Raw genomic sequence first — 26,188 nt, 5'->3', positions numbered from 1 at the left:
GGAGTTTATAATCCATGGAGAGAAAACAATATGTACACAGATAATAAAATAGTAAGTTATATATTTCCACAAGAAGAATGCTACCAAATGGTAGGAGGTGGAGAGGGTGTACTGATAATGCATTTTTGCTTATTGTTAATGTAATTATTTTTTGCTTAATTTGAAGATCTTTACCATCCATTAATAGGCCTATGTGACTTGCTTAAATCACATGGAAGCCTAAATCACATGTGGTAGGAGGAGTTTGCTGGACACGTGGAGCAGGAAGGGTGGAACAGGAAGAGGCAGAGCTAGAGGAGAGCTGAGAGGAAGTTAGTCAGAAAGTAATCAGAGCTAGGAAAGGCAATTGGCTAGTGTGAGTGAGAACGCTTGCTTGTGATTTGTTTAAGCGAGCTGGTTTGTGGGAAGCTTAACAGAGGAAAGGCTTGGGGGATGGTAGTATCTTCTGCACTGTTATTGTGTATAGATTTCTTTGTTATTATGATGGATTTGGCTTTCTGGTGTTGGGATTGGCTTTCTGATGTCTGAATAAATGTTTTGGTTCTGTCTTCCATGTGTAGAGTCCGTTGTATTTCATGATTTAGAATTGTACCGCCATATTCATAGCCACCGTAGGTACTGTGAATATCACATTGGTGCTACAGGGGGGCAGCATCAAGGTAGGCTTTCTATGGGAAGTAGCAGCTGAACTGAGCTCTGAAAGTTGATAAGGATTCTGTGAAGTCTAGCAGTATGTTTTAGGCTTGAGGCACAACCTATGCAAAGGTACAAAGATAGAAAAAAAATCTGTCATGGATGGGGAATGGTGAACTGTCCATGAAGGAGAGTATGGTAATATACAATAAACCTGAAACTATAGTCTTTGGTCAGATTGTGAAGCAATTTAAAAGTCAAACAGAGATGTTTGTATTTTTGTTAGAAGCAAGAACTTTATGAGCAGGAGAGTGACATGATTATACAAATCCTTTAGGAAGATCTAGATGTATACAATACCATGGAAGGCAAAATAACACACATAAATACACACACACATACTGTATGGCAAAGCAAAATTCAAAAAGTCAATATCGTGAATACGAAATAGGAGAGGCTCAGCTAATGATCTGGGGTTTTTAATTGAACTATACACCCAATGTTAATTAACAGTGGGATACAGCAACCATAAAAGTCATGTTGAGAGGCATAATATTTGAGACCAGAGGTCCGATAGTCCCACTGTACTGGTCAGACCATATCTGGAGTATTGGTTGCAGCAGTGGTTATCATAGTTTAATAAGGGTGTTCATCATTTGAGTAGTATTAGGAGGAAGACCTTCAGGTTGGTAAGTTGCATCAGGTTTTTTCGTATAAGGATGATTTGAAAGAATTAGAAGTATTTGGTATGGAGATGAGATATGAAGAAGTCTAGAATAGCTGCCATGAAGAGTCTTAAGCTTAAGACTTAAGCACTTAAGGAAAGAAGAAACAGAATTGCTTGGTCTAAGAGAACTAGGAGCAATGAGGGAAAGTTAAAAAAGAGGCAAATTTAGACGAGCTAAACAATTCCACCACTAGTAGAATGGATTGTCAGGGGAGGCAGTGGGCTCAGATTCACTGATTCTCTTTGGGCAAACATGAGATGATCACTTGTGGAGGATGCGGCAATGATTGTTGTTCAAATGAGGGTTTGCCCAGATGACCTCTGAGGTCTCTTACACCTCTGAAGTTCTGTGATTCTGTAGGCCTGGACTCTGAAACATTATAGCCTGCTATCCTGCTTTATGGCCTTTTATGTGAAACATAGCATTTTATGCCCATGAAACACAATCACCACAAAATGTTTCCAATCCTGTGAAGCTAACCAGTTCATTAGGGGACTTTTAGAGTAGGCTATTAGAACAAATGGATCCCTTTGACTCTCAAATGTTGTCCTTGTTTGTATCTAGAATGGGAGGATCCATAATTTCAAAGAAATAAAGAAAACTCCTTGTATCAAAGAAGATGACATCTGTACCCTTTATATTCTTATAGAATTCCTTGGAATACTGAAAGGTTAAGTGAATTGCCCAGGGTTACACTACTGTTATATGTTTGATAGGGTAGGACTTAATTCCAAGTCTTTTCAGCTCTGACACTAGCTCGTTATCCATTAGGCCATTGTTGCCTCTCTGCGCGGATGTCAGAACTCCAATTGTTGTCTATGAAGTCATTCAAATCTGAACTTCTATCCCATGATGCAATATTTTTTCCTAAAGTTGTCATTTTAAAAGAGAGTAAGAGATATTACTACTTTGATTCAAAACAATTTTTTAAAAATTTTCTGTAGGTAAGGAAATCAGGCATTCAAGATTCCTGTGATTGTTGAAAGAAATAAGGATCTGAATAGTTTTTCACATGCATAGACTTTAGTGCATGAACTTTTTAGAGACCATTTTCAGTGTTCAATCCCTTACCTTCCCCCTCCATGTCTTTTGTCTGATTTTCTTGTTTCCAGTTGATTTCCTGATAGCTGAAGTCGATGGATAGATAAGTCCCTGATAGAACTGCTACTCTACAACTTACCGTAAGTGGATAGAATTTTCCTTTAGCTTAATTATGTTCTTTGCCACAGAAAGAAATGAATCCATTGGTAAATCATTGGATCTGTGATCTCATCAATATAGCAACTTTACACTGTGACACCAACTGCACTTCCATCATGTGTTCTGATCCTTTGAACCTTTTGTCTCTACCTTCCTATAAATCCTGTGCTGGGGAGCCCAGTGAACATGGTGGGGGACTTTTGCCAATGCTTGAAAAATTCTGTGGGCAGCAGTGAAGCACATAATATCTCTATTTGCTCCTCTTTGCATATGTACCCTGATTAGTAAGTAGGGATAGGGACTAGACTTGCAATTTCCTTGGTATAAATTACTCCTCAAATAGGAAATTCCCTCTGCCAATGTAGGTACATCTCTGTGACTTAAGTCTTAAGAGAGTTGCCTGGGGACAATGAGAGGTTAAGTGATTTTTCCAGAGCCAACTTATTTCTGGTCATGCATTTCTCTGATGACATATTTCATGCTGTTCCTTTTCTATATGTAGTAGAATAAAATGGAGTGAGGAGGGGGCCCTACATCTACAGTGAGCTTCCACTTGTGGTGGGGAAGATGCATCCTTGTGTGTGTCTTAAAGAGAGGCAAAGGAGATATCGCTGACCTCCCCCCACTTCATCCCCACCTTTTCTCCAAGGGAGACCTTCACTCCTGCTGGGAGGAAGGAGGAGGTTGGAGCTAGAGGCCATCACTCTGCTCTTTTCAGAGAGAGGGGAGTACTGAGGTAGAAGTATATGTATCTGTTCCCTTAAATATTGCTCATCCAGAAGGTAGGATCAGATTAAATCTAACTTTTGATGTCTGTCATTTTGGGGTGGAGGACCCTTAGCTGTATTTTCAAGGCTTGATCCCTTTTTACCAAATACTAGTTCCACAGTGAATAGCAAAGAAACCAATTTATCTAAATTGTAGCAAAACAGATATGATAGGAAGTGTATGTAAGAAAAAGGAAATAGTGAACCACTTCATTATCTTTGCCAAGGAAACCCTAAATAGGGTCATGACTGAAACTACTAAGTAACAATGATGACAGTGTCAACAACAACAAATACATAGGTGGATATACCCTAGGAAATATAGTGAAGGAGCTCTCCAACTGGGAGTGAGATAAAAACCTCAATCAAGAGAGAGACAAAGTCCTGGATCTCCCCAAAGGGGAAACTCTCCAAGGCTCTGGTGTAGCTAGCTGGGAATAGGGACTTGATGGAGATTGTCTGCTCCTCTCATGAGTTCCCAGAATTTTTCCCTTCAACGACTTGAAGTCCATTTGACTTCCTCTATCTTCTCTCTTTGGACACTACTTAGGAAGAAGACTTAAAGTCTGATCAGTCCCCAGGAGAACTAGCCCTGAAGAGTCCCAAGGGTACACTCCTACTTGATGGAAGAGTCTCCAAAGTGGGAACTTGAAGGGTATTGGTGAAGGCTGGAACTCCCTTGCTTCTCACTAGCTCTGCCTCACTCCAAATGCAGGCATGACCTTTATTTCCACCAATAAGGAGAGAGTCCCATGTCAATGGACTTTGGAGTAGGATTACATAAAATCAGAAGGATCAAGGATACCTGTTTTCTAGACAATAATAGGCAGTTGGAACAATACATAGGGCTGCTCCACTGTACACGGTCACTATCCATAGACACAGAATTGAACAGAAGGAGAATTCCTTCAGTGGCTCCCTATTACCTCCGGGCTTAAATTAAAAAACATCTGCTTGCCTTTCAAAGCCCTTCATAACTTGCCCCTTCCTACTATTCCAGTCTTCTTACATTACTCCTCCCTCATACACTTTGTGATCCAGTGACACTGATCTCTTTGTTGATACTCCATCTCCTGACTTAGTGTTTTCACTGACTGCTGCCCCCCATTCCCCCATTCAGATTATCTGGGTTCCTTCAAATATCTGCTGAAGTCTCATCTTCTTCCAGAAGCCTTTCCCAGTCCTCTTTAATCTTGATGCCTTCCCTCTGAGATTACCTCCAATTTATCATATATAATATGTATATATCACACTTATGTTTGTATGTATATACATATTTTGTACATGGTTGTATTCATGGTATCTTGCCTCTTAGATTGTGAATTTCTTGAAAGAAGAAGCTTTTTTTCCTTTCTTCATATCCTCAGGGCTTTTCACAGTGTCTGGCACATAGTAGGGACTTAAAAATGCTAGCTGACTGATTGGCTTGATGTGAAGCAAAGGAAACATGGAAGAAATTTTATCAAGGTGACCAGGAACATGCTTCAATTCTCTCTGACCATAGCCTTCATTTCTGTCACCATGTACATTTCCAAGGATGTTTAAAAAAAACAACAAACTTTCAGTTCATGAAACTTATGGTCATAAGATCTCTATCACATATGAAAGTCTATTAGTGCAGAAAAAATTTCCAAATGGACTTTCATATAATGATCTTGAAAATATCATTTTGGTTTTTCTCTCACTTTCCTAATGGATGCTTACCATGACAGAGCTAGGAACAGAAGTGAGACAAGAGTGTCCGTTGGAAACTCCATTTGGAAGGGTGAGTCTTCTTCATTGAGGCTTGGTTGCTGACAATCCCAATAAGAGCCAAGCTCAGAATCTCTGTGTTTTTGGATGAAAGGAGAAAAACCATCAAGCAGATGAAAAACAACAAGGCTTCTGAGGCTGGTGGAGTCCCTGCTGACATCTTGAAGTAGGGAGGACAGAGTTGCCAGATACCATGTCTCCACACTTCTCTTGGGGCCCCAGACTGGAAGAGATTCCAGATGACCTGAGGGAAACCACAGTCAGAACTGTTTTTATCAGAGACATAAATCCAACCACAGGGTAGCAATATATTTGATGAACCAGCTGTAATACATGTGCTTTAAATGGTGAGAACTTTCATAAAGCAACAGCAGCCAAGAGAAAATCTAATTTCCATTCTGGAAAGACAACTATTTCATGCTTTGAAGATGGTGTTGTGATACAGAGTATTTTTTTTTTCTTTCGTTTCCTCCCTATGTGAGGACCTTCTGTTTCATCTCATCTAGGAAGACCTTATTTTTTTTAAAAAGGTCCTTTCATCCCACCTCCAGATGTCACTAAAGAGCAAAGGAAATTAGCTGATCAATACTTCGTGATGGACTAAGGTAGGGTATTTTTTTTTTAATGGACAGGTTTGAGATATCCTGCAGCCACATGGTGTGAAGCCCTTTATGTATCTTCTAGTTACAAGGAAATTAATGAGAACATTGAATTTCTCCCTCTGCTCTCAGTTTCTGTTATCTATTTTGATGTTCTCTGGTCTGTGGTGTAAGATATGCTTGTAAAACCTACCTCCTCCCTCAAGGACTTTTAAGGCCTTTCTGCCACGATCCTGATATGCAGGTGGGTGAGATAGCTCCCATTTTCAAAGAGGAAGGAAATGTGACCTTTTAGGAGTAAAACGGGAAGTTAATAGTGGTGCCAAGGTTAAGATCAGCATGCCTGACTCATTTTCTAAGTAAGACTTAATACCTTTTGCAAAAGGTGAGCTGTGATTTGAACATGGGACTCAGCCTAATGAAAGCAAACATAGATTCCTGGTTGATTTCTGTGTTAAATTACTTATATTTGCCTTGATGTTTTCTTTCCTTTTTTCAATTTGTGGGTCAAGGAGAATGGAGAGTATGCCAGAATCCCGTTTTCAGGTAGGCACATAGCCTCAGCAATCCTCACTAATCTTTTGAAAGTCTTACCACCTTCTCTTCCCCTCCCAATTTTGGAATGAATAGTAACATAGTTAACCATAGTTAAAGATCAAAATAATTTAGATAGTCTAAAGCAGAGATTTTTAACCTGTACTCTACGACTTTATGAAAAATAACTATTTCAGAATAATTTATTTCCTTTCTAATCCTGTGTATTTTATAAATTAAAAATATTATTCCAAAAAGGGGTCCATAAACTTCACTAGGTTACCAAAGGGGTCCATGACACTAAAAAGTTTAATTATTTCTTTCCTTTTTGAGTAAGTCTTCCCATTTCTAAAACTGCTGTGAGGACTCCAAGTAGCTGAGATTCCCAGGTGGAATAGCCAGCGGGATGTTCAAACCCATTTCTACCAAGACTCATAGTGAAGAGATGCCACATAGTTTAATTAGCTGTCCAGGAAAAGGAAAAGATGAAAAATGAGCTAATATGGTCTGATTGTCCCAATCTTGGTGGGTAAACAGGTAGTTTTTCCAACTGAAATTGGCTTAAATTCCTTCAAATTAATCAATTAAGTCTGTGTCAGGGAGGGAAGGAAGGTTGGGAGATATCTATTCTGATTAGTTTTTTTTGATCTCTACAAATTATTTATTAATTGCTTCTATAGATAAACCAATCAATGCAGAGAAAAAAAAAAGAAGTCCCTACTCTAAGGAGATGACATTCCATAGAAGTATACATAAGATCATAGATTTAGATCCAGATGGGACCTTAGAGGCCATTGACTCCAGCCCCATCACTTTGCAATGGCTGTGTGAGAGAAAAGATTTGAGGGTGTGTGTGTGTGTGTGTGTGTGTGTGTGTGTGTGTGTGCGCGCACACGTGTGCGCTCATGTGCACAAGGATGCTTCATGCACTGCACTGCCTAACTACCTCATACAAAACAAGAGACTGAAGCTGGGAGAGAGGGAATCACTGATAGGAAGAGGAGGGACACAACCCTCCTATAGGAGGCCAGAGAATATTGTTTTAAGGGCAGAAGTAGAACATTTGACGTTGGCAAAGAGAAAGGCCTGCTCTTCTCCAGAGTCCAGAGGGAAGGAGACAATGGGGGATTTGTAACAGTTCTGAAGAGTAAAGAAATCGGAATTTCCTCTGGATCTGAAGGACTTCAAAAAGGCTGGTATCCATTTCTTAGTGATCCACCCAATTTGAATGCATAGATCAGGATATCTCCATAACTTTTTGATTCATCCAGTTAATGGCTCATTTATATAGATCATGTTAATAGCAACCAGCTGAGACTGAAAGTTGCATTTTGAATGGCATGCTTTCCATACTTTATCTAGTGAGACTCTTTGACTTATCCAGTGTTCTGAGTACCTTAGATTGCCTTCCTCTAAAAAATTAATGCAAATTTGCATGAATTCCTCCTCCTCCCCTTCCCCGTCTCCTCTTTGTTCCCCTCTCCCTCTCCTCTTTTTCCCACTCTTCCTCTTCCTGCCTCTCCTCCTCTTTCCATCACATTGTAAGTCTCTGCCCATGTCCATCCATTCCTCCCCCACTCCTGTTTAGTCATTACTTCCTTCCCAGGTATTGGGAATTATTTTACCTAAGACATATTAGGTTTGATTTTGTCTGAGTTGAACATTATTTTCTTATTTCCTGCTTATATTTCACAAGATTGCTTCCCAATTCAGAAGCAGTTTCAATTTTATGTAGCAATTGCTTTCCTTTCAAATCATAAGGGGAAAATTAAATAAAAACCGAACCTTAGCTGAGGATGTGTGCCATGCAGTTATTTTTGTGTTTATCACTTAGAATTCAGAATTATTCTTTTTCTTTTATTTTATTTGGCCCTGAACTGAATCTGAATTAACCAAGTAATCACCAAGCCTTGATTATTTAGGGAACTTTGTAATTACAGTTGAGAAATTAACAAATACTTTGTGTCCAGGGGACATGAGAAAATATATTCTGAAATGGAATGAAACATTGCCTTTGGTTAGTGATGTTATCTTAAGTTTAGGTCATTTCTGCCCAATGTTTCATGAAGTCATCTTGGAGATAATAATAGTATCTTCTCTCTTATTTTCCATTAATTGTCCCTTGCTTTAATTTGAAGCAATAAAGATTTTTGTCTCTGGTTTTCTCATCCCTGCTCAGTTGCAAAGTAGAAAGAGCTACATGGATAAAGAGTCAGATGACTTGCACTTGAATATTGGATCTTACCTCTCTGGGTCTCAGTTTTCTTAATCTAAACAATAAAGAGTTTCACCTAGATGACCTCTAGATGCCTTCCAGTTCCAGTATAAGAGGACATGTTGCCTGTTTATTTTACAAACAGGTTCTTGATCTTGTTATTCTGGAAGCAGAATTCATGTGAATGAAGTAGTTCATAAGATCATAGGATTTTTAATGTAGAAAGAACCTTGGGCATCATGTAGTTCAGTATTTTCATTTTATATGTAAGAAAGTTTGGGACCCCAAGAAACTCACTGACTTTCCCAAGACTATACACCTTGACCATGTGACAGAGCTATTCTAGTTAATGAGATAAAGCATTTATTAAGTAGTTTGGTATGTGCCAGGTACTGCACTCCAAATTCAGAATTCTTTGTACTGTGCCCATGGTGGCTTCTGTCAGCTCATCTGGACAGAAATGAATGATCTTTGGTTGCTATTTTTATTAAAACTTATAGGGATAACAGGGCATGGTAGCATGTAATACAAGTGAGTATCCCTGCTTGAGTTTGGGAGATTAGAGGTACAATGAGGCTAGAGCCAGGAGTCTGTACTAACTTTGGAACCAAGGTGCGATGCCCTGGAAACAGAGTGCTACCAGATCGTGCAAGGAGGAGAAGACTGGCCCAAGTCAGAAAAATGGAGCAGGTTAAAACTTCTATGCCAGTCACTATTAGGATCAGTCCTGTGAGTGGTTGCTGCAATTCCAGCCTAGGTGAGACAAGATGATCCACTCTAAATATGTGTATATGCATGTGTATGTATGTATGTGTATACTATATGTATCTATATATATATGTACATATACACACACATCTATGTATGTATATTCTCATAGGGATAGAATAAAACAAAGCCAGAGAACTGGGATATACTTACTTCCAGGAAATATTTCAAGTACAAAGATGAAAGTCAGCTATAGAAACCAAGTATGTGGGTACTGCTTTATCTGGATACCCTTTCTGGCTGCCTACTGACCACTATACCCAGCTTCATCCCCACAAGAGGCCACGTAGAGCTTTTGCTGCATTCAAAGACTGGAGGCTGCCAGCCCTTTCCAAACAGTCAAAGATTGTGGGCATGGCTATTCATACCACTTGGATGGTCAGGGAGACACTAACTGCCACCTTTCAAGGTAGACCCTTCTATCTCTCCCTTAGCACTACTAGGTTTTTCTATCTGCTCTACAGCTGAATCCTTTCATATATATTTTCTCCCCTAATTAGAATTTGGGATCTTTTGGAATAGGGACAGTCTGGTATTTCCATTTATATCTATAGCACTTAGCACAGTAGTAAGAACTTAATAAATGAGGTTTTTTTTCATTCATTCAATTTACTGTGAAATCAGTACTTTCTGTAATACAGAGATACTATACTGCTTATTGATTTCCATTTATGCAAATCTGATTTAAATGAAAGGAAACTTTTAAAAATCCCATGCTGTCTATGAGTATCTTTTATTATTCTCCAGGGAAATAGAGAGCATTGATCTGAGTTTAATCTCTGTCACTTAATGTTGTTAAACATATCTGATTCTATAGCAGTATATGGTATGAGATAATGTTGCCTTGGAGAGTTGAGTTTATCCCAGAGAAAAGTAAACCTGGAGAAGCTGAACATTCCTGTAGATCCTATTTTTATGACATTATGAGATTCCAGCAGAATTTCCTGAATGCAATAGAATGATAGGAACTCATTGCTATGCACCACATCAGCCATTTAGAGATTATTTCCTATCACAGTAGATAAGGTGGTTTCTGATTATACAATGTGTGCACATTTCTCCCTTCTGCAAATATTATTCCTTTCCAACATCCCCAGAAAACTTTCAGTGCAATTTTGAATTTAATTAATCATTTTTCTTTCTCATCAACAGGTCCTGAATGGATTAGAATCAAATACTTCAATTCTGTGAGCTATCTTAATATGACTGAGGCATCCAGTCAAAATTGAGTTGAAAATAGAAACAATTTTGCCTGAATTATCTAGATAATTGCCTTATTTTTATGTTTTACTTTAAATCTATAATAGATATAATGTCTCTGTATGTATTTGGAGTGAGAGTAAAAAGTAAACAAAGGGCAGGAGGGGTATGAGGAAAGAAGTGGATAAATTAAACTTGAATAATACAAACTGGTCCATTTAACCTATTTCTTAGAAGTATTTACATGACACACATAAATGCATATATATGTATTCTTTGATACACATGCTCTATGTATACATCATTGATTGCCAATTTGTGGCCCAAATCACATGTATATAATATCTATGTATTATATATGTCATTATAGATCAGTTATGTATATCATATAGTCATATAGAATGTTATATATTATTTCATATGTTGTATATTATATATGCATATAATATATCAAATGTAGATAAGATGCTATATAGAGATATATGATATATGATCATATACCCTATATGATATATAGTTATATAGAATATAACATATATTATATAATACAGTAGACATTATTATATATTATATGCACACTTGTATATCATTAACAGATATATTGATATTCTTGGGACTGTTGCAAAGAACCAGGAGCAGGGAGGAAGGAGGGAGAGGGAGGGGAAAAAAATCTAAGATATATGGAAATGATTGTAGAAAACTGAAAACAAATAAAATAATTTTAAAAAATTAAAAAAAAAACAGGAGTCACAGAAGTGTCATTTATAGGAAATCACTCCTCTATTTGTACTATACATGGAGCATATTGTTTTCCTGATTGATGACCCAAAGCATTGTTGAATAAAATTATCTCTGTGGTAGTATCTAACATAGCAAATGTGATACAGCTCAGATAGAACTGGCTTTGAAGCCGGAAAGACCCGGGTTTAGTTCCTGCTTTTGATACATACTGGTTGTGTGTGCCTGGGTAAAGTAATTTACCATCTAGGCCAAAGGTGTTAAACTCAGGGTGGGGGACTGCAAAACTGTAAAACTGCATTAAGATATATTTTGGAAATGTTTAACAAAATAAATAAAAGCATAATACAACATAGAAAATGTTAATTTGTGGTTTTCTAGGTCAATATGTAGCAGCTAGATACTGGTAGTGGATAGAGTACTGGACTTGGAGTGAGGAAGGTCTGAATTCAAATCCAGACTCAGGTACTTCATTGCTGTATGACCCTAGGCAAGTCACTTAAACCTCTTTTTGCCTTAATTCACTGGAGAAAGAAATGGCAAACTACTCCAGTATCTTTGCCAAGAAATCCCCATATGGGTAATAAAGAGTAAAACACATCTGAGCAACTGAAAAAGTCAATATGTGGTTTTCAGGGATTCATATGCATGTGTGTGTATGTATATATGTATGTTTATGTAAATGTATATATGTACGCATGTATATGTATTTACATACACATACATACACACATCTCTCTACATATATATACATATATTTATATATGTATGCATGTATGTATCTCACTAAGATGTTAAGTTACATGGAACCTGCCAACTTGCATGGATAGATCAAAATTTCTCACTTGATTATAATTTCTATACCACAGGAATCACAGTTCTCATTCCTATGCCCTATGGGAGATATCTTGCTTGATGGGAGCTTTTAACGTGTACATTTTGCTCTACTGAGTCAAACAACTGTTTCGAATCAGCAAACAATAGACATGGTGAGATCTAATATTTGCTGTCTAATCTAATAAAAGACTCAACTTATTGTGAGACTGAAAACATGGCCTGCTTTTAGAGAATGATTGTAATAGTCTATTTGTTTCCTTCTATATGTTCTCCATGAATGGTCTTTAGTCCTATATGTCCCTTATGTGGGTGCTCCTTCATAGTTTTCCTAGGTATGCTTCCTACTGATGAAATCTGAATTTGTGGGAAAGTGTGCCCCAGTTTTATTGGGAATGTTTCAACTCTTCTTACTATGTTTTATTTAAAAAGTGTCTTCTGATGGTTAAAAAATAAAAACACATTGATGAGGATTCATAAACTTTGCCTTTGAGAGAAGGTTGACCCAGAGTACCTTCTACCTGGTCAGCTTTTCTAGGGGCTTATGGAGCAGATGGCATGTTCTGGGTGCTTCACTTAAGCCATTCTTATAAAAATCTTATGATTTTTACCCATTTGGGTGCATTTGCATGTACAAATTAAAAAAATAACCCTTGCCCTCAAAGAGATGACTTTCTATAACATATTATAACAGAGCTCATAGTCTGGATTGGTGCTGCTCTTTCTGCTTAGCAAGAAGATCAAGTGTTACTTGCCTGGAGTTTGTTTCTGTACTCTTTAAGCTTCTTTATTGTGGTGACAAGTTTACATGTACTAAATTCTCCAAAATGACAATAGAGTTAATGCCTGAATTTTGTCACATTTGGGGGTGGGGTGGGTAACCTGTTAAAACAGATTGAGTGGGAGTTGCTACAATTGCATGCATTTTCTTCTCATTTTTTACTGTTTCTGAGTTCTATAGACTGATACATTATGAGAACTGAGAGGTACATTAGAGATTTAGTTCAGACCCTTTCTTTTAAGGTTGAAGAAGATGAGAGATAAAGTGACTTGTCAAAAGTCAGTGATAGAAAGTTCATGATTCCCCTGAGTGTGCAGATCAGAGGACTTGAACCCAGGTCTCCTGAGACCTAGCCTGACACTTTTCCTACTATAAAATATTCTTCAAATCTGGTATTGATTTTAGCCTTTGCTCTATCCAGTCAATAGTCTCATTCTATATTGAAAGCTGATTCTGAAATGATTTCCAGGTCAGCAACCCATTGTTATTTGTCTTTTAAGATACAATCAATTTCATGTTTCTTGATGTACTGAGGTGCTCATCATGTTCATCCCCTTCCAATTTCTGTTGGTGAAAATATTTATATGAATACATATGAAGCTTTTGAGTAATCAATCAGCTTTTGCCCTCTTTATTTTTTTTAAATTTGAATCATCTATTCCAACATATTTATGCCTTGTATCTACTTCACAGTGAGACCAAAGAATATCAAGGAGTGTATTATCTTAGTCTAGACAACCTCATCAAGGTCTTCACAGAGTCTATCTGATTCTTCATCCTTTTCAAAAGATGCTGCATCCATTATGTCTCACTTTTCTACTTCTTCTTCTTTGTAATGACCTAATTGTTTCAAACCTCACTTAATGTTGCTGTTCACATTTACTTATCTTAAATTAGACTAAAAAAGGGGCAAATTACGCATTAGATTTTTGCTTCAATTTCCTTTACATTGTTGTATATGTTCTATATTTCCCCATCTTTTTGCATTGACCCTCTTACCCATTCAGAAATAAGCTCCTTGAGGGTAGGAAATGCTATATTTATTTATTTTGTTTCCTCAGAACTTAGCACAGGACGTAGTAGGTAATGGGTACTTAAGATATATATATTTCTTGAATTGAATTCAGGAAGGCTAAGTATCTTATTAAACAAATGTTTCTTCTCATCTTGGAATGCTCAGTGAAACCAACTCTATCAACTCCTTCATTAACTGTTCCAAGAAGATGCTAGAAGCAATCCTCCTATTTAACCTCAAGTTTTTGATATCCTATGCAGTGAGAATGTCCATAAGGATGTGATTAAATTGCTGCTGTAGTGAATCAAAAGTTCATAAGGAGAAGATTCATAGGACATTTGAGAACTGAGAAGTCTTCTGGTCTAATCTATTGGATGTACAGATGAGGAAACTTGATGACACAGATGATGAGCAATTAAACTTATCGTTTGTAGATAGGTTAAAAAAAACTATGGTACCCAATATTCTCAGATGTTCTTTCTTGTCATTCCACCAATGTTACAGAAGGAGCAGTGTACTATATAGTACTGAGGGATGTTTTCTTCTTTTATCTATCTATCCATTACTGTAGTCCCCCAAAATCATCACCCATGGACTACACTTGTGTTTTTGACCTTTTCAGTCCTTATCTGCTGTCCTCAGAGAGTGGATAGTCTACCATTGAGTCAATACTCAAACATTTCCATTTGGTATACGTGTGGATCTTAGAAAGCTAATGTATATAAACTATATACATCTGTATATAAACTATACAAATACAAATATCATACAGAGATCTAGATTATCTGGTCTAAAACTTTCATTTTACTGATGAATAGACTAGAACCCTGGTCCTCTGATACAAAATCTAATGCTTCTTCCATTACAAGATAACATGTATATATGTGTCTTTGTTGTATTTCTATGTATGTTACTGTATATATGTGTATGTGTGTAAAATGCATCTATGTATGTATACACACTTGTACATATGTGCATATATATGTATGTACGTTTTTGTTCAGTTGTTTCAGTGGTACCTGCCTATTAATGCCCCCATTTGGGGGTTTCCTGTCAAAGATACTGGAATGGTTTGCCAGCTCATTTTATAGGTAAGCAACTGAGGCAAACAGAGTTAAATGACTCACCCAGAATCACACAGCTAGTAAGTGTCTGAGGCTGGATTTGAACTTAGATCTTCCTGACTCCAGAATGAACACTGCAACCACTGTGCTACGTAGCTTCCTCATATATATGTAGTTATATTACATATATGGTCATAGTTATAGAGTTATATATGAATCTGTGCATCTGTTTCTCACATTCACATGTACACACACACACATATACTCTCTCTCTCTCTCTCTGTCTCTCTCTGTCTCTGTCTCTCTCTCTGTCTCTCTGTCTCTCTGTCTCTCTGTCTCTCTCTCTCTCTCTCTCTCTCTCTCTCTCTCTCTCTCTCTCTCTCTCTCTCTCCTCTCTCTCTCTCTCTCATACACACCTAAATATGACAGAATCAAAATCTGTCTTTGTCTGCAAGTCCTTTTCCTTCAAGAAAATAAGATTTGAAGATCCAAAATAAATTTAGGGATGGTATTGTCCTTTAATGAAAATTGCTTTCTGAAAGGTTTGTGAATTTTTGTTCTAATTAATTTCAGATATCACATCTAATTCTACCAATTTATTGAACTCAGTACAAGATTCAAAGCTGATATGACAACATGCTCAAATGAAATTATGGAAATATTCCTTTTTCAATCCTTCCTGCCAGAAGTGAATATCTTACCCTTCAGAAGCTGAGAACAGTTCAGAAGAAATTAAAGTATTTGAGCTAACATACCTATTCTCCTGAGAATTGCCAGTTAATTCTGAGGACAAAGGCAGAGACTGAGTCTCATCTACAAAATATTTCCTTTAAGAGTCCAAATTTGACTTTTCTTTCTCTTCTATACTTTCTCACCCCTCCATTCAATTCTTTTTATTTACTCACTGGGTATATTGAATACCTACTGCATAAGACCTATATCAATGCAAATATAATTGCAATTGGCATATTTAAAATCATGTGTCCACAGATCATTCATTCATTCATTCAACATTAATTAATCCCTTATTGTGAATAATTCTCATTGTTCATCCTTAGGGTGGTACAAAGATAAGTAAGTCACAGTCATTTCTTTTAAAATGATATAATTCATGGATCACAGAATGAAGCAGACCAGTTTCTCCTGTGTTATGTTCTGTTTTGTCTTATGGTTTCTCCCATTCATTTTAATTCTTCTATGCAACATGACTAAGGTGAAAATGTATTTAATAAAAATGTATGTGTAGAACCTATATAAGGTTGCTTGCCTTCTTGGGGAGGGTGTGGGGAGGGAAGGGGGAAGGAGCAGGAAGGAGGGGAAAGAAGGGGAAAGATCTAAGATATGTAGAAGTGACCGTAGAAAACTGAAAACAAATAAAATAATATTTTCAAATGATATAATTCAGATTGTAAAGGTTGAATGAGGAGCCAAATCTAATATGTAAATATATAAAATGTAAATATACAAACACTACAGATGGATTCTTTACTTCTTTTTCTCTCCAAAGTCATCTCTTTTCTGAACATTATCACTGTCCAGGGCACTAGCATCCTTCCAATCACCTAGGTTTATAGCCTCGATGTCATATTTGACTTTTTGCTTTCCTTCACCCAATATTTTTAAATCCATTGTCAAATTCAGATGTTTCTTTCTTGCTTCAATATCTCCTTCATTTATCCCCTTCTGTCTACCCACCCGGCTAGATCACCCTCCTTCAGAATGTGAGCATTTCTCTCCCTCCTGGTCTACTGCAATAGCCTCCTTGCTGACCCTTTTACCATAAGTTTCTCATCCAATTCACCCTCCACATAGTTGACAAAGTGATTTCCCCAAGAATCAGAGCTGACCGTTGTAGCACCAATGGGATATTCACAGTGCTAATGGCGGCTATAAATATGCCAGCTCAGTTCTGAATCACAAAATGTAGCAGACTCTCCACATGGAAGACAGAACCAAAACATTTATTTAAATTTATTTAAATACCAAAAAACCAAATCCCAATACCAGAAAACCAAATCCATCATAGTAACAAAGAAATCCATCCTGGTAACCAAGAAGTCTATACAGATTATCAGGGCTCCTCTAAGAAAAATGCCCTTGTTTCACTCACAGTCAGCTACTTGCTTCCTCTGCCCTTCCCAGCTCTGACTAGTCTGACCAACTTCCACTCAGCTCTGCTCCAGCCCTGCCTCTTCCTGTTTCATCCTTCCTGTTCCACCCATTCAGCAAGCTCTTCCCACCACAGGCTTCATGTGACTCCAACTCATGTGACTTAGGCTTCCATGTGACTTAAGCAGGTCACATGGGCCTATTAATGGATGGGAAAGACCTTCAAATTTCATTAAAATACATGAATCCATTAAAAATACATTAACAATACAACCATATATATCCCTTCCCTACTAGGTAAGCTCCAGTGCTTTCCTATTGACCTTAGATATCTAAAAAATATTGTGTAAGTTTTATAATGTATGTAATGATTTGCCCCACAATATGTGAATATAATTTAGTAAATATACATATATGGGGAATGTGCCCACTTTTTAACTGATGGAATACAAGGTTTTATAAGCTTGGAATCCATTGTCCTTATGGACACACATTCCAGTCTCATTGGTAGGTGAGATTCTTTTCCTCCTAGGGAGTTATATCACAACTCTTCCTTACTCCACTCCCAAAACAAAAACACCAACACATATATGACTTGTAGGTATTTTTGTGTTTGTCCTTCATTCTTGAAGAGGACCATGGCATCAAGATGATGACATGACTTGCAGCTGACTTTGATTTGAATGAGGGAGGCTGTGCAAGGTCACCAGCCTCACTTTCTTATCCTGAGCCATCTGGGTCCAGTGGCCTGACATTCATCAGGATGACTGGAGATGACCTAGGATACAATGAGAGACTCTTGCCATTTTAGGTTACGGTCTTATCACATTCTCACTTTGAGTGACATATCACCATTCAATGAATAGGTCTCTTTAAGTAGTTACTCAAGGGTTGGCTCTTTTTAAAAAGAAAAAAAATCAAACTGGGAGGTGAAGACCCACTGGGTTCCTGGGTAAAAGGGAAACAGTTACTATTTTGTATTTATATTCACTTTGTGCTAGGTGGATAGGGAAGTGTTGTCCAATCTATGAGCTCCAGAGTGAATTAAGTTTAAGGTTTGGTCTTTGAGCAGTAAACCAAAGGAAAAAAGGTAGCTTTTGGCCATGGAAGTGTACCTGGATAGAGCACCCAGGCCAGGTCAGGATGGAGAAGAAAGGAGAGAAGAGAAGAGAAGAGGAGACGAAGAGGAGAGGAGAGGAGACGAAGAGGAGAGAAAAGGAAGAGGAGAGGAGAGGAGAGGAGTTGCTACTCACAGGTTGTATTTGTCCTTTGTTCTCAAAGAGCACCATGACATCAAGATGATGACATGACTTGCAGTTGATTTCTACTCTGAGTGAGGGAGGGCTGTGAAAGGTCAACCAACCTCCTTTTCTTTTCCAGAGACATCTAGGTCCAGTGGCTTGATATTCATCAGGACAATTGGAGATGGCCCAGGATGCAATGTGAGACCCTTGTCATTTTAGGCTAAAATCTTATTACATTCTTATTTAAAGAGGCCTATTCATTGAATATGAGACATATCCATTCAATGAATAGGCCTCTTTAAGTAGTTACTCAAAGGGTAGCCCCTTTTAAAAAGAAAAAAAAATCAAACTGAGAGGAGAAGACCCTCAGGGTTCCTAGGTAAAAGAGAAACAGTTACTATTTTGTATTTAGGTATTGGTCAAGACCAAACACCAGAGTCATGGTTTTTGGCAGAGTACCACCCTAATGAATTTGCATTCTATGGAATAGTTTTTGGGGTTACTTATCAGCTTTCTTGCTCAGATATTTTTACCAGATGACTAGTACAGGAACTGGTTTCAAGGGTGTCCAGGAGAAGAGACCTGGGGAAACAAAATGCTTACCTAGTCTATCAGTTGTTCTTTTATAAGGTATTTTGATGCAACCTCTAGATTCAATATGTAGAGTGAGTTGAGGCACCATTTCTGCCCCATCCTTTCCATCTTCTACCTTTCTCATATTACTCAGTTCCCTTTCAATGACAAATTCTTCGTTTTGGCATTTTGAATCCTTCACAATCTCTCTAGCAATGTTGTGCATCTCCTTCATATCCTTGATGATCAAACTGAACTTTTTGTTGTTTTTCACATGATACTCCATATCCCATCATCATGTGTTTGTATAAGCTACCCCCCAGACCTAGAATGCACTCTTTCTTCACCTCTGCCCCTTAGAATTCCTCATTTGTCTATGGCCAAAGGGCTATAAAACCATGCATACCCTTTGACTTAGAAATACCACTAGTAGGTCTGTATTCTCCCAAAAGATAAAAAAAAAAAAAAAAACCTATATGTCCAAAAATATTTAGAACAGCTCTTTTCTGTTAGTAAAAAATTGGAAATTGAAGGCAAATCCATCAATTGGGGAATAGCTGAACCAATTGTGGTATGTGATTATGATGGAATATTATTGTGCTATAAGAAATGATGAGCAGGATTCTCTTTGAAAAATCTGGAAAGACTTAATACTTATTAACTGATGCAAAGTGAAATGTATTGTTTACAAAGTAAAGACCATATTGTATGGTAATCAGCTGTGAGTGACTTAGCCATTTTCACCAATACAGTGACCCAAGATGACTCTGAAGGATCTGTGACAAAAAATGTTATCCATCCCCAGAGATGGTTTCTTACTACAGATTAAAGCTAACGTTTTTATTTCTTTAATATTTCTTGAGATTTTTTTTTGTCTAGATTTTTTTTCACAACATGACTATTATGGAAATGTCTTGCAAGACTACACATGTATAACCTATATCAAATGGCTTGCCTTCTTAATGGGGAGGGAAGGTAGGAAGGGAGTAAGGGACAGAACTTGAAACTTAAAGTTTTACAGATGAATAATAAAAATTATTTTTACATGTACTGGGGAAAATTAGAAATACTAAATATATTTTTTAAAAAAGAATTCTTTGTTTATTTAAAAAAAAAACCCTTGAGTTCTTTGGTTATTTTCCCTTCAATTTACAATGCTTCCCCTCTTTGGGGAAATTACTTTGTATATATCATACTCACAGCTGCCTACAGCAGTCTTTCTTGTAACTTTAGATTCATAACCATTTATATGTGAAAAGAGTGTCTTCTTGGCCTTATTTTATTTATAAAAATGTTAGTTTACATGTATTTATACACATATATGTATCTACTTACAGATATGTAGTATATAATATGCATTTATAGTTGGAGATTTGGGGTTTAGAATACATATAATTATATGCCTTTGGGGGAATTAAACCTTCAACACCCATTATGTGATAATCAGAATGTTTTTTCAATGTTTATTAGCTCTCTATTGTGAGTCAGGGTAAGAGGAGAGCTGTTTGTCTTTGTTTTTATTCACAGTGGCTGATTTTCTGCATGGTGTCTATTTGTCTTCCTTGCTATTACATTTATTGCCACTGTTTTTAGTATTATTGTTAGCTCCATTGCATAATTACTGGTATTTGACTGCCAGCTTTTAGCCTGAAAGAACTGTAATTAGTTTTCATTCACCAGTGGCATTTATGCAGTGTGAGAGTCATTACCAATAGGTATGAAGACTGTAATTCTCTTGCTGGGCTGTAAATTCATGTGAACTTAAGGATCTCTTTCTGTTCTCCAGAGTAATGGAAGAGGCTACGGGCCACAAAATGCAAAAATTTCTGCTGTGTTTTGGACAAAAGTAAATTATAGGACCTGAAGGAGTAGTATTTATGAGAATTTTAATTGCTTTCTGCCCACAGAGAGGGAAATTTGACAGCAATTTCTCTTTAGTTGGTTAACTCTAATCTTGGGTTCCAAATCATCTTTAAACAGCTACCATATTGCACTTTTTTCCACCATTATTATTTCATTCTTACCATGAGGAGAAGACTTTTTTCCATCCTTGAATATTATTCTTATTGAAGGTCTTACAAAAGGTCTTATAAATCTCCAAAATACCTACTAAACTGAGACTGTTCTTAGATCCCCAAGCCACAGGACATGGATTCTAGTCCCAACACTTCCAAGGAGTGTCATCTTAGATGAGGCAAGTCACCTTCTGTATTTCACTTTCTTCATTTGGAAATAAGCAGAATTAATAAAAATAGATGACATTTCTATAATACTTAAACTTTCCAAAATTGTTTAAGGAAATTTTCACCTGGGATCATAGACCTGGATATGGAAAGGATGCTTAAGGTCATCTATTCTGATCCTTGGCAAATAGGTGGCACAGTGGAGAGAGCAATAGACTTGGAATCAGGAAGACTCATCTTTATGAGTTCCAATATGGACTCAGACGCTAGTTGTGTGATCCTGGGCAAATCACTTAATCCTTTTTGCCTCAGCTTCCTCTTCTGTCAAATGAGCTGGAGAAGGAAATAGTAAACCATTCTAGTATCCCTACCAAGAAGACTGCACATCAGCTTATGGAGAATTGGACTCAACTGAACAACAGAGTTTTATCCTATCATTTTACAAATTATGAAATTGAGGTTATGAGAAGGTAGTGACTTACCCAAGGTCATACAGATGGCAAATAAACAACAGTCAAAATTCAGACCTAAGTCCAATGACTCTAAGTCTAGAACAACCATACAATAACAATAACAAGAATTTATATAGTACCTGCTCTGTGAGAGTATTGTGAAAATGAATATTTATAGAATTGAATTGAAATTGAATCAATAAGAAGAACATGGTCCTAGGGACCTGAAGACCACCAGTATCTTTTTCACTAGGGAAATCAATGAGTAGTGGGGAAAAGAAGAATGTTCAAAGATGGTAGACATTGCCAAGAGGGGTGAAAAGAGCATTGGGAAATTAATTAATACTGATTTCTATTTATATAGAGCTTCATGGAAAGACAATCTTAACATAAATAATCTCATTTTATTCACTGCTATGGAAAATGAGGCCAAGAAAGGTAAATGACTTGTCTGTGGTGTCAGAGCCAGGATTCTAACCAAAGTCACATGACTCCAAGTGCAGCTCCTTCCCAAGGAGGTAGGGAAGAGGATTTGGAGTCATAAAAACCTGGGTTTCCATTCTGATTCTGAGTTTTTTTGATTGTGTAACAATAGGTTGCTTCTATCATTGTAACTTAGGTTTCTGAACCTTATTTCTTCATCTTTGAAAAGGAAATAATAGTCCTGGAGGAGTACTTACTTCAAGAGGCAGCTAAATGGTGAAAGGTAAGTAAGCACTGGGCTTGGAGTCAGGAAGACCTGAGTTCAAATCCAGCTTCAGATACTTACCAGCTCTGTGACCCTGGGCAAGTTGCTTAATCTTTGTTTGTTTTAAACCACTGGAGAAAGAAATGACAAACCAGCCCAGTATCTTTACCAAGGAAACCTCATGGATAGTATGGTCCACATGGTCATGAAGAGTTGGATATGACTGAACAACAAAATATTAACTTCATAGGAGTGTTATGAGGATTGAATGAAATTTTGTATATGTATACACATATTCATTCATACACATATATACACACATATAAAGCGTTTTGTAAAAAGTTCTATGTAAATGTCAGTTCATTATTTTTATAAATTATCATTGTTATTTTTATAACACCATATTGCCTCAAATGAAGCCAATGCAAATTCTGTGGAATAAGTAGAATGTTTACAGGCCTAATGATTTTTGGAAGCAATTTACAAGCCAAGTAAAATGGATGTTTTGGATGGTAATGTTGATTTTTTTAAAAAGAAAATGCTACCTGGTAGAACTACATTTAACATAAATTAAGTTCATCATGAAATACAAAAGGACGAGCTCTAATCAGACACATTTTTCTTAGTGATATAAAAAAATGTATTTTGTAATTGGAAGTTCCTGGCAAAAATAAAGTGAATGTAGTTTGCTAACTTTTAAGACAATTTTTCATGTTAATGAACCTCGGAAATCAGGCTTATGAAGCACCAATTACCAAAAGGGCCTTTGAAAGTATGACATAATACATCATGAGCATATATAATAACTGCTAAAAAGCAGACTGTGGTCATAAAATTATCATCAACAACTTGATTTAGTCATGCTACAGAACATCCAGTGATTACAAACACCAAACTCTGTAGCTCCAAAACTTAAATTAGTTTCACTACCTTTTTGCGCTGCTACTCACTCTAATCCTTTGAAAATTCAATAGTCTGGTAAACATGAAGGTGGACATTTAAAATTCACCCTTAATCTGCTATGAGAGTTCCTCAGCTGGTTGTTTGGTTTGGGCTGTTTCAGGGGCAACTGACAATTTCAGAAATAATTAGTGAATACTTTTCAAGTCCTCAGATCCTGAGGGGAGAATGTGTTCAGACTTTTGGTTCCTGACTTATACAATTTTATATATCATTCATTTTTCATTGTCTTTAGCATAAAACTTTCTATTACATAATTTTAACCTTCATAGATTAGTTGTTTTTACGTTTCGTGTCGGACTCTTTGTGACCATTATTTGGGGTCTTCTTGGCAAAGATACTGGTATGACTTGCCATTTCCTTCTCCAGCTCATTTTGCAGATGAGAAAACTGGGGGAAACAGAGTTAAGTGACTTAGATTTTTGGATGGTAGATGAGGGGGGATTCTTAAATGATTAAACAAGGAGATTATTTTCAATTATCATTCTTTAAGTACCCACCTGTGTATGGAACTGGGATAGATTCTGCCTGTGTTTCCTTCATTCTGTTATTTTATGGGAAATACTATTCATCCAGCACTTTGTTTTGGGTGGATTACTTGATTACTTAATTCATACTCCATCCCACTAGGAAAGCTCTTCCTCTTCATCTTGTACCCTGCTGTTTCCTAATCACTTCAACCTACATGTCTCATTAGAATAAATATTTATTAGTATAAAAACATACCAAATTTTAAAGTATCAGTGAGGGTCAGCATTAATGGCTATTCATATAACTACAAATTTTTGATTCCCCATCTCTAAGTGACCTCATTCTTAACTAAGCTCCCTCAAGGACAGAGCCCTTGTCCCTGATCACAGAATTTATGTCTAATCTGGTCTCCCAGCTACCTCAACACAGGAACTTGGTCCACTGCTTTCTTTGTCCCAATTTCTCTGTTTTCAGATACTTCCTGTTTTACACTGAGATCCGCTTGGTACTTGTACCAGGAAGTGGCTCAAGTACAGGATGTGCCACACATAACTCATGTGGCTCAAGGGGCTCTATCTTACCAGCACAATCTTAGCAAAGGAAAATGGTGGTAGGGTATTGGTGAGCCAGTAGCATGCCAATGATATTCTTTATTCTTTGTCTTCCAAAGTTTCCACCTCTGATCAGATCCAGGGAAGCAATCTTGGTATTAGCCCATCAGAAGCATCTGCTGCACCTATTACATTTCAGTGGCTCATAACCAGATAATGCAATCAATGAAAAAAATAGCAGACATTTTTGGTTATGTATTTAGTGAAAGCTTTTCCTCTTTTTTTTCTTCTGGAGCCTTTATTGAAGACCAGTCTTTTGATGACATTGAGGTTCTCTAAATTGTGTCATTATGTAGCAAAAAACATAATGAAAAAAATGCTTCTATTATGATTGAATTCATTCTTGGAAAGTGAATATTATAATTTTTTTCCTGTAGGAATTCAACCTTTTTTTAAGTCAAGTCTTTTCAGCATATTTGGGGGATACAGAAGTAGGCATTTTTGCATGTCCTATTGAACTGAAGACAGAGACAAATGAATTTATTTTCATTGAAAGGCTTCATACCACCACATTCTATCCTTTACTTCACTTTCCTAATGATTGGTGGTTGAATGCAATTCCCAGGATTCTGGAAGCATTTTAAAAAATCTTCCTTAAATGTCGTGTTTATTAGGGCATGCTTATGCTTCCGTGTGAGTGCCGTTGTTCAATTATGACCCAATTGAGGGTTTTCTGGCAAAGATGCTGGAGTGGTTTGCCATTTCCTTCTCCAGCTCATTTCACAGATGAAGAAATTGAGGTAAAAGGGGTTAAGTGACTTGCCCAGGATCACATGACTAGTTAAGTGTCTGAGGCCAGATTTGAACAAAAATGAGTCTTCGTGCCCCCAGGTCTGGTACACCACCTAGCTGCCCCTTTAATGTGAACGCATTGCACCTTCTTAGATCCCGTGATTATATGATCAGTATAAGCGGGGGTGGGGGTGGAAGTGGGGTTTGAAGGGGGTGGGTTCTTCTGCTAGCATAACCAGGCTATGCTCTAAGCATAGCATAGTTATGCTTACCTGTAATGCTGGCTGATTTGAGCTAGCCTAAGTCCAGGGTTGCTCTTGTGGCTTTTCAGAAAAAAAAACAAAAAACTACCAAGTAACCTGGGTCAAGTTGGGAAAGGTGAATATTTAACTTGAAGTAATCATCCCTGATACCAACCTCAATTTATACTCCTTGGGCCATTTTTTTTTTTTTTTAAATTAACAACTAATTGCTGAGCTGGGCCTCCTGCCCTGACTTGGATGAGGTGGGGGGAGGTGGGGATGAGGAACAAACCCCTTTTTGTATCACTCTAGGAACTTAGCTGGGCTCTCAGTAATCCGATTAGAAAGTGGAAAATGAATTTAACTCACAAAACACGAGTGGAATTTGAAATAGGACAAAGAGGCTTTGGGAGAGGAACTTCTGCAGGAACCCTACCACCCTGCTGGGTGATTATTCCTCCTCTTTCTGAAACACCAAATGTTTTCTCATCTCCTGCTTCCCTTCCTCTGAAGAAGCCTTAGCTGGTTTTACATAGCTTCTAATGAAGGTGTGTTAATCTATCACACAATGACAAGGAAACACTGTGGGAAACCCATCTCACTTATTAATTCAGGTATAAAGATTAACTAGCGGGAAGTAAAGGAGGAAAGAGAGAACAGAAAGATGTAAATGATATCAAAATTGCAAATGAGAAGGAATGGAAATATTGGAATTCAATATTTTAGAAATAAATTAAGTGGTTAATACGTATATAAGTACTAGGTTTTAAGGTTATAAAACAGAATAAGGCAATCTTTGTTCTTGAGGAATTTCCAATTTCATAGAGTAGATACGGAAGGATATAGATAGCTCTAAGACAAATCTGAATTATTAGACAATTAAGGATACAGGAGAGACAATGGATATTGCCAGATACCCTAATGGAGACAATATCTTCCTCACTTTGAGACTTCTTATAAGGAGAACCAGGATGGCTGGACTGGGTTAGGTGGCCAAATGTGTAAAGGAGAAATAACAAAAGATTTATGTCAGATCTATTCAAGGTCACTCAGTGTGGCTCTGCTTAGCTAAATAGTCTTGCCTGGGTATTTGTA

This window comes from Notamacropus eugenii, chromosome 6 (assembly GCF_028372415.1).
Source record: "Notamacropus eugenii isolate mMacEug1 chromosome 6, mMacEug1.pri_v2, whole genome shotgun sequence".
Classification (NCBI taxonomy): Eukaryota; Metazoa; Chordata; class Mammalia; order Diprotodontia; family Macropodidae; genus Notamacropus; species Notamacropus eugenii.
This window is presented reverse-complemented; position numbering follows the sequence as displayed.